Source organism: Stenella coeruleoalba, assembly GCF_951394435.1.
Source record: "Stenella coeruleoalba genome assembly, chromosome: 8".
Taxonomy (NCBI): Eukaryota; Metazoa; Chordata; class Mammalia; order Artiodactyla; family Delphinidae; genus Stenella; species Stenella coeruleoalba.
Window position 1 is genome coordinate 16365748 of NC_137154.1, and position 16326 is coordinate 16382073.

General features: G+C 38.7%; 1 protein-coding gene across 2 annotated transcripts in view; it reads right to left on the reverse strand.

The window, feature by feature from the left end:
- TTC17 (tetratricopeptide repeat domain 17) overlaps positions 1-16326 on the reverse strand; it is a 154170-nt gene that overhangs the window by 8752 nt on the left and 129092 nt on the right. The gene's annotated exons all lie outside the window — the stretch shown is intronic.

Genomic DNA, 16326 nt, shown 5'->3' on the forward strand with positions numbered 1-16326 from the left:
GTCTCCCCATTGATCTTCCACAGCTCTGTGTACACTAGAGACTTTCTGGGCTTCCTATTTAGTCCCCCTCATTACTTTTGCTTATTCCTTGAGCAAATGGCATAATGTCTTATAATTTTTCATAAAAGTAAGGCAGTTCTCACAACCTATTCTTCTTTTCAAGAGTGTTATGTCTGTTCTTTACCCTTCCATATTAATGTAAAGATCTGCTTTTTAAGTGCCATTAAAAAAAAAACCCTGTTGTTATTTTGATTACAATAGGATTGACTCTATAAATCTAATTGGGGAAAACTGACATGTTTATGGTGTGTTTCTTATCCATGAACATTACATATCTTTGTTTATTTAGGTCTTTTAAAATGTCTTTCAATAAAGTTTTATCACTTTCTGCACCTAAGTCTCACAACTTTTTTGTTAGATTTAGTACTGGGAACTTTATATTTTTGTAACAAAGTAAATACATGTTAAAAATTATGTTTTCTAATATTTACTGCTGCTGTATAGAAATGTAACTTATTTTTATTTATTGACTTTACAGGCAGCCACCTTGATAGAAACATTGTTTTATTTCTAAATATTTGTCTGTAGATTCTTTCAGGTTTGCTATGTAGATAATCACATCATTTCTGAATAACATTTTTTTTCTTCCTAATACTTATGCCATTACTTTCTTTTTCTTGATTTACTATACTTGTTAGGACTTTTAGTACAATGCTGAAAAGAAGTGGTAGTGGTGGGCATTCTTTTTCCTGATTTCAAAGAATTATTTTAAATATTTCCCCCATTAACAATTATCTTTGATGAAGATGTTTTGTTGATTCTTCTCATCAGATTAAGGAAATACTTTTCTATTCTTAATTTGCATTAGGTTTATATCATGAATGTACTGAATTTTATCAGATGCAATCTACTAAAATGATTTCATAATTTTTTTCCTTTAATTTGGCTGATGGAATTTAAGATTTCCCTAAAGTTAGACTGTTTACATTTGTATTTCTGGGATAAACCCAACTGGTCAAGGTGCATCTTTTATATATATATATATATATATATATATACACATATATATATATATATATATATATATATAAGATATAAAAAATTCAAAATTACAGCTGTAGATTTCAACATACCTCTCAATAATTGATAGAAGTAGACAAAAAAATTGGTAAATATGAAGAATATATAGAGAGTAGAGTATTATCAACCAACTTGACTTAAATGACGTTTCTAGAACAGTCTAACAACAGCAGAAGATGCATTCTTTTATGGTGCTTATGGAACATTTATCAAGACAGATCATATTCTGGGGCATAAAACAAGTCTGAATAAGTTTAAAATAATTCAAATCATACAAAGTATACTGATTTACCACAGTGTAATTAAATTAGAAATCAATTAAAGCAAGACATCTGGAAAATACCCAATAGTTTGAAACCACATAACACACTTCTAAATAATTTATGCGTCAAAGAGGAGATTAGAAGGAAAATTATAAGTCATTTTAAACTGAATGAAAATGAAAATATGACAAATAAAACATGTGATATGCAGCTGACACAGAATTTAGAGGGAACTTTTAGCACTAAACCCCTACATTAGAAAAGCAAGGGATCAAATTAGTAACCTAAACTTCCATACTGAGAAACTAAAAACAAAACAAACAAAAAACTTGTCAAATTAAATCCTAAGCAAGCAGAATACAGGAGGTAACAAAGATAAGGGCAGATACCAATGAAAGAGAAAATAGGAAAACAATAGAGAAAAATCCATGGATCCAAAAACTCATTCTTTGGGAAGCTCAATAAAAACTGATAAACTTTTATTAGTCAATGTGACCGGGGGGGGGGGGGGGGGGGGGGGGAGGGGGAAGATACAAAGTCCCAAGATAAGAATTGAGAAGGTACATTACTACAAATCCTACAGATATTAATGGAATGATAAGGAACTATTATGAACAACTTTATGCCAATAAATTCAATGACTTAGATAAACTAGACAAATTAAAGACACAACTAACAAAGGTCACTCAAGAAGAAAGGGCTTCCCTGGTGGTGCAGTGGTTGAGAGTTCGCCTGCCGATGCAGGGGACACGGGTTTGTGCCCCGGTCCGGGAAGATCCCACATGCCACGGAGCGGCTGGGCCCGTGAGCCATGGCCGCTGAGCCTGTGAGTCCGGAGCCTGCGCTCCGCAACAGGAGAGGCCACAACAGTGAGACGCCCGCGTACCGCAAAAAAAAAAAAAAAAAGAAGAAGAAGAAAGACAATTTGAATACTCTCATTAAAGAAATTGAGTTTATAGTTAAAAATCTCTCACAAAGAAAACTCCCTGTTCAGATGGCCTCTAAGGTGAATTTTCTATCAAACATTTAAGGAAGATATAATACCAATCCTCTACAATCTTTTCCAGAAAAATAAGGGTAGGGAACACTTCCCAACACATTACACACAGTCATTATTATCCTGATACCAAAACTAGACAAAATATTACAAGAAAATCAGACTAATATACTTATGAACATAAATTCAGACTGAATGGCTTATCAGCGGTAGAGAAAGGTGTGTGTGTTGGTTTGTCAATTTCTCATTAAATCAATCATTTTCTGCTTTATATATTTTGAGGTTATTTTTATAGCATATGTATAAGGTTAGAAGCAGTATATATTGGTGAATTAAAGCTTTATCATTATGTGCTCATTCTCTCTGACCCTAATAATTTTTTCTGCTTTGAAATATATATTTCCAGGTAATTAATATAACTATAGCTACTTCCTTTTGATAGTATATTCCTTTTTGATTAGTATTTTCCCATTAACATTTCTACTATGCTTTAGGTATGACTTAAAAACATGTAGCTCCTTTAAAAAGTTTCCAATTTGACATTATTGTGACTGTTATATTACAGATTTGTTTAAAGACTGTTTATCATATTTCTTGGTTTCTTTTTATCCTGATTCTTGAATACATTATTTCCTCTTTTTTTTTTTTGTGCCATTTCTTGGATTGATTTCTTTTTTCTTTTTTGGATTGCTTTTTTTTTTTGGTCCTCCTGTTCTTACTTCATTATTTTACCCTCCGAGGTTTGGGAGTTGCACATTTTTTTTAAAGGTTACCCTTAAATCTCTACTTAATATTTAACTTAACAAAGTCCAAGTAATATATTAACTCACTCCTCCTGAACATTAAAAGAGCATTTGAATACCTTAACTATGATCATCGCACTCTCAAATGTACATTTCTCCAGTATTTCGGTTTAGCCACTCCTGAGACTGAACCAGAAAAAGATAGAAAACATAAACAGACCAATCTCAAGCACTGAAATTAAGACTGTGATTAAAACTCTTCCAACAAACAAAAGCCTAGGACCAGATGTCTTCACAGGCAAATTCTATCAAACACTTAGAGAAGAGCTAACACCTATCCTTCTCAAACTCTTTCAAAATATAGCAGAGGGAGGAACACTCCCAAACTCATTCTACGAGGCCACCATCACCCTGATACCAAAAGCAGACAAAGATATCACAAAGAAAGAAAACTACAGGCCAATATCACTGATGAACACAGATGGAAAAATCCTCAACAAAATACTAGCAAACAGAATCCAGCAGCACATTAAAAGGATCATACACCATGATCAAGTGGGATTCATCCCAGGGATGCAAGGATTCTTCAATGTATGCAAATCAATCAATGTGATACACCATATTAACAAACTGAAGAATAAAAACCATATGATCATCTCAATAGATGCAGAAAAAGCTTTTGACAAAATTCAACACCCATTTATGATAAAAACTCTCCAGAATGTAGGCATAGAGGGAACTTACCTCAACATAATAAAGCCCATATATGACAAGCCCACAGCCAACAAGGTTCTCAATGGTGAAAAACGGAAACCATTTCCTCTAAGATCAGGAAAAACACAAGGTTGTCCACTCTCACCACTATTATTCAACACAATTTTGGAAGTTTTAGCCACAGCAATGAGAGAAGAAAAAGAAATAAAAGGAATCCAAATTGGAAAAGAAGTAAAAGTGTCACTGTTTGCAGATGACATGATACTATACATAGAGAATCCTAAAGATGCTACCAGAAAACTACTAGAGATAATCAATGAATTTGGTAAAGTAGCAGGATAGAAAATTAACGCACAGAAATCTCTTGCATTCCTATACTCTAATGATGAAAAATCTGAAAGAGAAATTAAGGAAACACTCCCATTTACCACTGCAGCAAGAAGAATAAAATACCTAGGAATAAACCTACCTAAGGAGACAAAAGACCTGTATGCAGAAAACTGTAAGACACTGATGAAAGAAATTAAAGATGATACAAACAGATGGAGAGATATACCATGTTCTTGGATTGGAAGAATCAACACTGTGAAAATGACTCTACTACCCAAAGCAATCTACAGATTCAGTGCAATCCTATCAAACTTTCAATGGCATTTTTCCCAGAACTAAAACAACAAATTTCACAATTGTAAGGAAACACTAAAGACCCTGAATAACCAAAGCAATCTTGAGAAAGAAAAACGGAGCTGGAGGAATCAGGCTCCTGGACTTCAGACTATACTACAAAGCTACAGTAGTCAAGACAGTATGGTACTGGCACAAAACCAGAAATATAGATAAATGGAACAGTACAGAAAGCCCAGAGATAATCTCACGCACATATGGTCACCTTATATTAGATAAAGGAGGCAAGAATATACAATGGAGAAAAGACAGCCTCTTCAATAAGTGGTGCTGGGAAAACCGGACAGCTACATGTAAAAAAATGAAATTAGAACACTTCCTAACACCACACACAAAAATAAACTCAAAATGGATTGAAGACCTAAATGTAAGGCCAGACACTAGAGGAAAACATAGGCAGAACACTCTGTGACATACATCACAGCAAGATCTTTTTTGACGCACCTCCTAGAGAAATGGAAATAAGAACAAAAATAAACAAATGGGACCTAATGAAGCTTAAAAGCTTTTGCACAGAAAAGGAAACCATAAGACAAAAAGACAACCCTCAGAATGGGAGAAAATATTTGCAAATGAAGTAACAAAGGATTAATCTCCAAAATTTACAAGCAGCTCATACAGTTCAATATCAAACAGAAAAACAACCCAATCCAAAAGTGGGCAGAAGACCTAAACAGACATTTCTCCAAAGAAGATATACAGATTGACAACAAGCAAATGAAAGGATGCTCAACATCACTAATCATTAGAGAAATGCAAGTCAAAACTACAATGAGGCATCATCTCACACCAGTCAGAATGGCCATCATCAAAAAACCTACAAACAATAATGCTGAAGAGGATGTGGAGAAAAGAGAATCCTCTTGCACTGTTGGTTGGAATGTAAATTGATACAGCCACTATGGAGAACAGTATGGAGGTTCCTTAAGAACTAAAAATAGAACTACCATACGACCCAGCAATCCCACTACTGGGCATATACCCTGAGAAAACCATAATTCAAGAAGAGTCATGTACCACAATGTTCATTGCAGCTCTATTTACAACAGCCAGGACATGGAAGCAACCTAAGTGTCCATCGACAGATGAATGGATAAAGAAGATGTGGCACATATATACAATGGAATATAACTCAGGCATAAAAGGAAACGAAATTGAGTTATGTGTAGTGAGGTGGATGGACCTAGAGTCTTTCATACAGAGTGAAGTAAGTCAGAAAGAGAAAAACAAATACCGTATGCTAACACATATATATGGAATCTAAAAAAAATAAAAGGTTCTGAAGAACCTAGGGACAGGACAGGAATAAAGCCACAGACATATAGAACGGACTGGAGGACACGGGGAGGGGGAAGTGTAAGCTGGGACAAAGTGAGAAAGTGGCATGGACATATATACACTACCAAATGTAAAATAGATAGCTAGTGGGAAGCAGCCACATAGCACAGGGAGATCAGCTCGGTGCTTTGTGACCACCTAGGGGGGTGGGATAGGGAGGGTGGGAGGGAGACGCAAGAGGGAAGAGATATGGGGATATATGTATATGTATAGCTGATACACTTTGTTATAAAGCAGAGACTAACACACCATTGTAAAGCAATTATACTCCAATGAAGATGTTAAAAAAATAAAACATTAACAATAAATAAATTTAAAAAACCCACAAATTGTTTTCTACAGACAGTGTTTGTTTGGGTTTGTATACCTGTATAATTTTATTTGCTTAGTGAATCTTCCTTTGTCTCAGACAATCCTTCTCTAGCTGTCATATAGAAAAGTTCCTTTAGGATGGGGCTCTTGGTAAACTTTTTCCAGTTCTTTAAGTGCCTTTATTCTTCCCTCCTTGTAGGGTGCAGAATTCTAGTGGGCCCAGTATACTTCCAAAACTGTCATCTGGCTTAGATAGCTGCTATGAAAAACAGGCTGTCATTTGAGTCATCTCTTCTCTATAGGTGATCTGTCCTTTCTGTCCCCATGAGGGCAGAGATCTAGGTCTAAAGTTTTCTTCACTGATTGATGCCAAGCACCTGAAAAGTATTTGGCACAATACTTTGCTACATATTTGTTGAATGAATGAATAAATGAATGAAAGGCTGCTGTCATATTTCTTAAGCTATTTTCTCTCAGATGCAAATTCAAAATTCTATAATCTGCTTTGTGATACTGTGGCTGGAACTCTGCAAACCACATTTCTCCTTTGCTAGCTGGCTTCTTGTTAGGTTCTGCAAACATATGTGCTAGGGGATTGGAAGGTAAGAGGGAAAGGGACTTTTTCTGCCCATTTGCATGCTGCTCCTGTCACTGTCATTGTGGCAACAGCACTTTGTGGGCAGCACTCTGGTCTCCAGCTTCTTCCAGCACTCCCAGACCCAGCAGCCAGCCCATGCTCCCTCCTCAGAAGCAGGAAGTCTAGCTCGCTCAGAGCTCTCGCCTGTGGACTCTAGATTTTGAAAATCTCAAATGCTTACCTTCTCATTCCCTACAATTAATATCTCTGGTTTACCTGTTTCCTTTTTCTTTTTCAGCCCTCCACCACAAGGTACTGTCATGCCTCAGAGATACTGCGGTTTCAGTTACAGACTACCACAATAAAGGGAATATTGCAATAAAGCGAGTCACACCAACTTTTTGGTTTCCCAGTGCATATAAAAGTTATGTTTACACGATACTGTAGTCTGTCAAGTGTGCAACAGCATTATGTCTAAAAAACAATGTACATATCTTAATTAAAAATACTTTCTTGCTAAAAAATGCTAACAATCACCTGAGTCTTCAGTGAGTGGCAGTAGTAACGTCAAAGATCACTGGCTACAGAATCACCGTAACACAAATGATAATAATGAAAAAGTTCGAAATATTGTGAGAATTACCAAAATGTGACACAAAGAGACGAAGTGGGCAAATACTACTGGAAAAATGGCGCCAACAGACGTGCTCAAGACAGGGTTGCTGCAAGCCTTCAATGTGCAAAAAATGCAGCATCTGCCAAGCGCAATAAGGCGAAGCACAATAAACTAGGTACGCCTGTACTCGGTTCTCTAAATTCAGTGTGCTCTTCTGAAATACCTAGTGTTGTTTCTGTTTTCCTGACAGTACCTTGACTGAAACAGATGCTTTTAAGATGTTTTGTCTTTGTTACAATGTATCTTGGCGTGGATTTCTTTTTATTTACCCAGCTTGGGATACATGGTACTTCCTGAATCTGTTGATTCCTTTACCTCCTTGTCTCTATAATACTCCAGGTAATTTTTTACACAAAGCTTGCAATTCACTAATTATTTAACTGTGTCTGAATCTATCTAACTCATCCACGGGGTATCTGACTTAATTACTTAAAGAAATATATTTTTAGTTTAAGACATATCAATTAAAAAAATTTACCTACTCATTTTCTATGTCATTTCTTTGCTCACTTTTGTGATTACATCTCTGAGGTATTTTATAATGAAAAATTTCAAATACATATACAAATAAAGGGAACAGTATAATGAACTCCATGTGCTCATCACCTAGATTCAACATTTATCAACAACTCATGGCCAATCCTATTTCATCTAAACCCTCATCCATGCTAATCTGAAGCAAATCCCAGACTCTATATAATTTCACAAGTAAGTTTTTCAGTGTTACCTCTAAAAGATACAACCTCATGTTTAAAAGATAAACTTGAAAAACTTTGGCCTAAAATATTGAAAATTATTCTCTAATACCATCAAGTATTCATCTGGTGTCCCTATTTCCCCCAACTGTCTTATAAAACTTTGCTTTCCTTTTACAGTTTTCATCATAATCTAACTAAAGTTCATACATTGCAAATGGCTAATGTATTCCTTAAGTCTCTTTTGATCTCTAGAGTCCGCCACCTAATTTTTAAAATTTATTTCTGTACTAGAAATACAGGGTATTTATCCTGTAGTTTCACACTGACTGGACTCTGCTTACTGCATCCTCATGGAACCATCTGACATGTTCCTCTGTCCCCTGTATTTCCCGTAAGTTGGTAGTTAGGGGCTTGACTGGATTCAGGATTGACTTTTTTGGGGAGGAGTGGGGGCAAAACTATTTCATAGGTGGTAGTGAGAACTTCCAAGAGTACACACATACTGTCTCTCTATTTGTGATGGTAGCAGCCAGTGGTAATCACTGCCATAACTTAATTAGGGGCTGCAATGATCATTCCTAGTTTATTAGTTGGAATACTCCTATAAAGAGACTTTTCTCATCAATTATTTATTTATCCTAAAGTACTGTTCATTTAGAAAGGAAGGATACATGTTTATTACCATCTTCGTCTTTCCTAGAAGGATCTAGAAGGTCATTTTTAAAAATTGTAGTATAGAGGTCAACCTTTCAACCCTTTACTCTGTGGTAAACTGCACAAAGGTTTTGGCAAGGATATATGAGATCAAGATCCATTCCATATGGGAACAGAGTCAAGGAAAGACACTCGAATTAAATAAATAAATCAAGCCTAAAGCCTGGAAAGGAGGCAGAGTCAAGACGGCGGACTAGGAGGATGAGGAATTTGTGTCTCCGCACAACTAGGGCACCTACCAGGCACTGGTGGGGGACCATGGACACCTAAAGGGACGGGAGGAACCCCCAGCGACCGGGTAGAAAGTGGGGTGTGGGGGAGGGAGGGGGGAGAAGAACTGGAGGCGGGACAGGACTGGCGCCCCTGAGGGGTGGCTGGGGGAGGGAAAGTGATCCTACACCCGAAGGGGGAAACTGGGGGACAACTGGGAGGACAGAGAACCAGAAGGGAGAGCGGCCAGGTTTCCCCTGCCCACGTGGGCACCCGGGAGCCTGCTGAGATCCGGGCCTGATCCTCTGCCCACCGAGGCCCCCTCCAGCCATGCGGGTCCTGAGGGAGTGGGAGGGAGGGAAGGGGGAGCAAAAGTAAAGGCTGGATCTATGGGTCCGGCCTCCCTGAGGGGCGGCTGGGGTAGGGGAGGACTTCCTACACCCAGCGGGACCCACCCACGGTTAGGGGTCCAGTGGGGATGGGGGAGACCCTGGGGGAGACGGCGGGGGGCAGGGCAGAGAGAAATGGAGAGGAACGCAGCCAGCACTTTCCCTGTCCACTTAAACACCAGAGAGCCTACTGGGCTCTGGGGCCTAATCCTCTGCCCTTGGAGTCTCCCTCCTGCCACACAGAGCCCAAGCCCCACCCCTACACCCAGGGCCCTACCTCTATAGTGGGAGACCACCTCCAACCGTGCTGGGCGAAAACCCCACCCATACACCCTCACCCAGGGACTTACCTCCAAACTCTGGAACTCCATACTCCAGAGGCACCCCTTTGGACGTGCTGCCTCTCTGCTTCTGGGCAGGTCCTAAGCAGAGGCTCCGCCCCACACTTGAATGTCGACTCCCCCCCCCCCCCCCCACACTTAGGGCCTGCCCCCAAGGCCTTTTCTGCCTGCGAGGGTCCTGAACCAGGTGCGGGTCCTGAACCAGGCCCTGTTCCATGCTCAAACATCACCTGCACCCCCACCCCCCTGCATAGGTCTCGCCCCACCCTAAACCTGGCCTCTGCGTAAGTCCACCTCCACCTAAACTCTCGCCACCACAGACAAGGCTTTTCTGTTTTCCTCTTGGGGTTCTGTTTTACCTTGGTGTTGAGTGGCAGGACAAATTTAAAATGATGAAAGGGAAAAAGCTACAATCAAGATTACTCTACCCTACAAGGATATCATTCAGATTCGATGGAGAAATCAAAAGCTTTACAGACAAGCAAAAGCTACAAGAATTCAACACCACCAGACCAGCTTTACAACAAATGCAAAAGGAACTTCTCTAAGTGGGAAACACAAGAAAAAGACCCATAAAAACAAACTCAATTAAGAAAATGATAATAGGAACATACATATCAATAATCACCTTGAAGGTAAATAGATTAAATGCTCCAACCAAAAGACAAAGACTGGCTGAATGGATACAAAAACAAGACCCATATATATGCTGTCTATAAGAAACCCACTTCAGATCTAGGGACATATACAGACTGAAAGTGAGGGGATGGAAATAAATATTCCGTGCAAATGGAAATCACAAGAAAGCTGGAGTAGCAATTCTCATATTAGATAAAATAGACTTTAAAATAAAGACAGTTACAAAAGAAAAGGAAGGACACTACATAATGATCAAGGGATCAATCCAAGAAGAAAACATAACTATCATAAATATTTATGCACCCAACATAGGAGCACCTCAATACATAAGACAAATGCTAACAGCTATGAAAGGAGAAATCAACAGTAACACAATAATAGTGGGGGACTTTAACAGCCCACTTACACCAATAGATAATCCAGAGACAAAATAAATAAGGAAACATAAGCTTTAAATGACACAATAGACCAAATCAACTTAATTGATATTTTTAGGACATTCCACCCCAAAGCAGAAGAATACACTTTCTTCTCAAGTGCACATGGAACATTCTCCAGAACAGATCACATCTTGGGTCACAAATCAAGCCTTGGAGGACTTCTCTGGTGGCACAGTGGTTAAGAATCTGCCTGCCAATGCAGGGGACACGGGTTCCAGCCCTGGTCCAGGAAGATCCCACATGCTGCAGAGCAACTAAGCCCGTGCACCACAACTACTGAGCCTGTGATCTTGAGCCTGAGAGTCACAACTACTGAACCTGCATGCCACAATTACTGAAGCCCACGTGCCTAGAGACCCATGCTCTGCAACAACAGAAGCCACTGCAGTGAGAAGCCCGCGCACCGCAACAAAGAGTAGCCCCTGCTCGCTGCAACTAGAGAAAGCCCACGCACAGCAACAAAGACCCAACGCAGCCAAAAATAAATATAAATAAAATAATAAATGTATATAAAAAAACAAATCAAGCCTTGGAAAATTTAAGAAAACTGAAATCGTATCAAGCATCTTCTGACCACAATGCTATGAGATTAGAAATCAGTTACAGGAAAAAACAGTAAAAAACACAAACACATGGAGGCTAAACAGTGCACTGCTAAATAACCAAGAGATCACTGAAGAAATCAAAGAGGAAATAAAAAAATACCTAGAAACAAATGACAACGAAAATACCAGGATCCAAAACCTGTGGGATGCAGCAAATCAGTTCTAAGAGGGAAGTTTATAGCAATACAATCCTACCTCAAGAAACAAGACAAACCTCAAATAAACAATCTAACCTTACACTTAAACTAGAAAAAGAAGAAGAAAGAAAACCCAAAGTTAGTAGAAGGAAAGAAATCATAAAGATCAGAGCAGAAATAAATGAAATAGAAACAAAGAAAGATGTTAAAAAAAAGATGTTAAAAATCTTCCAAAAAATAAAAGTCCAGGACCAGATGGCTTCACAGGCGAATTCTATCAAACATTTAGAGAAGAGTTAACATCTATCCTTCTTAAACTCCTCCAAAATTGGAGAGGGAGGAACACACCCAAACTTGTTCTACGAGGCCACCATCACCCTGACACTAAACCGGACAAAGATATCACAAAAAAAGAAAATTATAGACCAATATCACTAATGAACATAGATGTAAAAATCTTCAGCAAAATACTAGCAAACAGAATCCAACAATGCATTAAAAGGATCATACACCATGATCAAGTGGGATTTATCCCAGGGATGCTGGGATTCTTCAATATACGTAAAACAATCAATGTGATACACCATATTAACAAACTGAAAAATAAAAAACATATGATCATCTCAATAGGTGCGGAAAAAGCTTTTGACAAAATTCAACACCCATTTATGATAAAAACTCTCCAGAAAGTGGGCACCGAGGGAAACTACCTCAACATAATAAAAGCCATATATGACCAACCCACAGCAAACACCACTCTCAATGGTGAAAAACTGAATGCATTTCCTCTAAGATCAGGAACAAGATAAGGATGTCCGCTCTCGTCACTATTACTCAACAGAGTATTGGAAGTCCTAGCCACATCAATCAGAGAAGAAAAAGAAATAAAAGGAATACAAATTGGGAAAGAAGAAGTAAAAGTGTCACTGTTTGCAGATGACATGATACTATACATAGAGAATCCTAAAGATGCCACCAGAAAACTACTGGAACTAATCAACGAATTTGGTAAGGTTGCAGGATACAAAATTAATGCACTGAAATCTCTTGCATTCCTATACACTAACAACGAAAGATCAGAAAGAGAAGTTAAGGAAACAATCCCATTTACCATCACAACAAAAAGAATAAAATACCTAGGAATAAACCTACCTAAAGAGGCAAAAGACCTGTACTCAGAAAACTATAAAACACTGATGAAATAAATCAAAGATAACATAAACAGATGGAGAGATATACCATGCTCCTGGATTAGAAGAATCAATATTGTGTAAATGACTATACTACCCAAAGCAATCTACAGGTTCAATGCAATCCCTATCTAATTACCAATGGCATTTTTCACAGAACTAGAACAAGAAATTTTACAATTTGTATGGAGACAGAAAAGACCCCAAATAGCCAATCTTAGGAAATGAAAACAGAGCTGGAGGAATCATGCTCCCTGATTTCAGACTATACTACAAAGCTACAGTTATCAAGGCAGTATGGCACTGGCACAAAAATAGAAATGTAGATCAATGGAACAGGATAAAAAGTCCAGAGATAAACCCACGCACATATGGTCACCTTATCTTTAACAAAGGAGGCAAAAATATACAACAGAGAAAAGATAGTCTCTTCAATAAGTGGTGCTGGGAAAACTGGAGAGCTACATGTAAAAGAATGAAATTAGAACACACCCTACCACCATATACAAAAATGAAGTAAATGGATTAAAGATCTAAATGTAAGGTCAGACACCATAAAACTCTTAGAGGAAAACACAGGCAGAACACTCTATGACATACATTACAGCAAGATCCTTTTTGACCCACCTCCTAGAGTAACGGAAATAAAAAACAAAAATAAACAAATGGGACTTAATGAAACTTAAAAGCTTTTGCACAGCAAAGGAACCCATAAATAAGATGAAAAGACAACCCTCAGAATGGGAGAAAATATTTGCAAACAAAGCAAATGACAAAGGATTAATCTCCAAAATATACAAGCAGCTCATGCAATTCAATACCACAAAAACAAACAACCCAATCCAAAAAGGGGCGCAAGACCTAAATAGACATTTCTCCAAAGAAGATATACAGATGGCCAACAAATACATGAAAGGATGCTCAACATCACTAATCATTAGAGAAATGCAAGTCAAAACTACAATGAGGCATCATCTCACACCAGTCAGAGTGGTCATCATCAAAAAATCTACAAACAATAATGCTGGAGAGGGTGTGGAGAAAAGAGAATCCTCTTGCACTGTTGGTGGGAATGTCAATTGATACAGCCACTATGGAGAACAGTATGGAGGTTCCTTAAAAAACTAAAAATAGAACTATCATACGACCCAGCAATCCCACTACTGGGCATATACCCTGAGAGAACCGTAATTCAAAAAGAGTCATGTACCACAATGTTCATTGCAGCACCATTTACAATAGCCAGGACATGGAAGCAACCTAAATGTCCATCAACAGATGAATGGATAAAGAAGATGTGGCACATATATACAATGGAATATTACTCAGCCATAGAAAGGAACGAAATTGAGTTATGTGTAGTGAGGTGGATGGACCTAGAATCTGTCATACAGAGTAAAGTAAGTTAGAAAGAGAAAAACAAATACTGTATGCTAATGCATACATATAGATTTTAAAAAGCGGTACTGATGAACCTAGTGGCAGGGCAGGAATAAAGACGCAGACGTAGAGAATGGACTTGAGGGCATGCTGGGGAAGGGGAAGCTGGGATGAAGTGAGAGTGTAGCACTGACATATATACACTACCAAATGTAAAATGGATGGCTAGTGGGAAGCTGCTGCAGAGCACAGGGAGATCAGTTCAGTGCTTTGTGATGAGCTACAGGGATGGGATAGGGAGGGTGGGAGGGAGGCGATATAGGGATATATGTATATGTATAGCTGATTCACTCTGTTGTACAGTAGAAACTAACACAACTTTGTAAAGCATTTATACTCCAATAAAGATGTGAATAAAAAACACTACAGAAAAAAGCTGACAGCTTTTAATAGAGCTGTTATGGTCATATTCCATGGGTTTCCTCATGGTTCAACTTGCTGCAATGTAGTAAAAATCAGTTAAGACATAAAATTAAAGCATTATTTCCCAGAAAAAGAAAAAAAAATTGAAGTACAGTTGATTTACAATGTTATATTAGTTTCAGATATACAACATAGTGATTAGATGTTTTTACACATCACACTCTATTTAAAGTTATTGGGGGACTTCCCTGGTGGTGCAGTGGTTAAGAATTCGCCTGCCAATGCAGGGGACATGGGTTTGAGCCCTGGTCCAGGAAGATGCCACAGAGCAACTAAGCCCGTGCGCCACAACTACTGAGGCTGAGCTCCAGAGCCCACGAGCCACAACTACTGAGCTCGTGTGCCACAACTACTGAAGCCTGCGTGCCTAGAGCCTGTGCTCCGTAACGAGAAGCCACCAGTGAGAAGCCTGCGCACTGCAATGAAGAGCAGCTCTCACTTGCCGCAACTAGAGAAAGCCCGCACAGCAACGAAGACCCAACACAGCCATAAATAAATAAATAAACAAACATAAAAAGAAATAGTTATTCAGTTGTGGCCAAAATATTTGTTCAGTTTTTTCCGTAAGATGGCTTTAGCAGCACTTAGTTGCCTTTAACCTCATTCGAAACAATTTTGTTAGATTGTATTGTGACAGCTGTCATATCAGCGTGCATTTTTAAAAAAACTTATCAAAATTGGTGAATTTTTGTGTAGCCATTTTAATACTGAAGATGGAAGAAAAAGCAACATTTTTGGCCTATTATGCTTTTTTAAAAATAAATTTATTTATTTATTTACTTATTTATTTTTGGCTGCGTTGTGTCTTTGTTGCTGCGTGTGGGCTTTTCTCTAGTTGTGGCAAGCAGGGGCTACTCTTCCTTGCGATGCGTGGGCTTCTCATTGCGGTGGCTTCTCTTGTTGTGCGGCACGGGCCCTAGTGTGCATGGGCTTCAGTAGTTGTGGCACGCGGGCTCTGCAGTGGTGGCTCGCAGGCCCTAGAGCGCAGGCTCAGTAGTTGTGGCGCACAGGCTTAGTTGCACCACGGCATGTGGGATCTTCCCAGACCAGGGTTCGAACCCGTGTCCCCTGCATTGGCAGGTGGATTCTTAACCACTGCACCACCAGGAAAGTCCCAATTATGCTTTATTATTTCCAGAAAGGTAAAAATGCAACTGAAATGCAAAAAAAGATTTGTGCAGTGTACGGAGAAGGTGCCGTGACTGATTGAACATGTCAAAAGTGGTTTGCGAAGTTTTGTGCTGGAGATTTTTCGCTGGACGATGCTCCACTGTTGTGTAGACCAGTTGAAGTTATAGCAATCAAATTGAGACATTAATTGAGAAAAATCAAAGTTATCATAGAGGAGATAGCCGACATACTCAAAATATCCAAATCAAGTGCTGAAAATCATTTGCACCAGCTTGGTTATTTAATCGCTTTGATGTTTGGGTTCCACGTAAGTTAAGCGCAAAAAACCTTCTTGACCATGCAATTCTCTACTTAAACGTAACAAAAACATTCTGTTTTTAAAACAAATTGTGACGGGCGATGAAAAGTGGATACTGTACAATAATGTAGAATGGAAGAGATCGTGGGGCAAATGAAATGTACCACCACCAACCACACCAAAGGCTGGTCTTCATCCAAAGAAGGTGATGTTGTGTATATGGTGGGATGGGAAGGGAGTCCTTTATTATGAGCTCCTTCCGGAAAACCATATGATTAATTCCAACA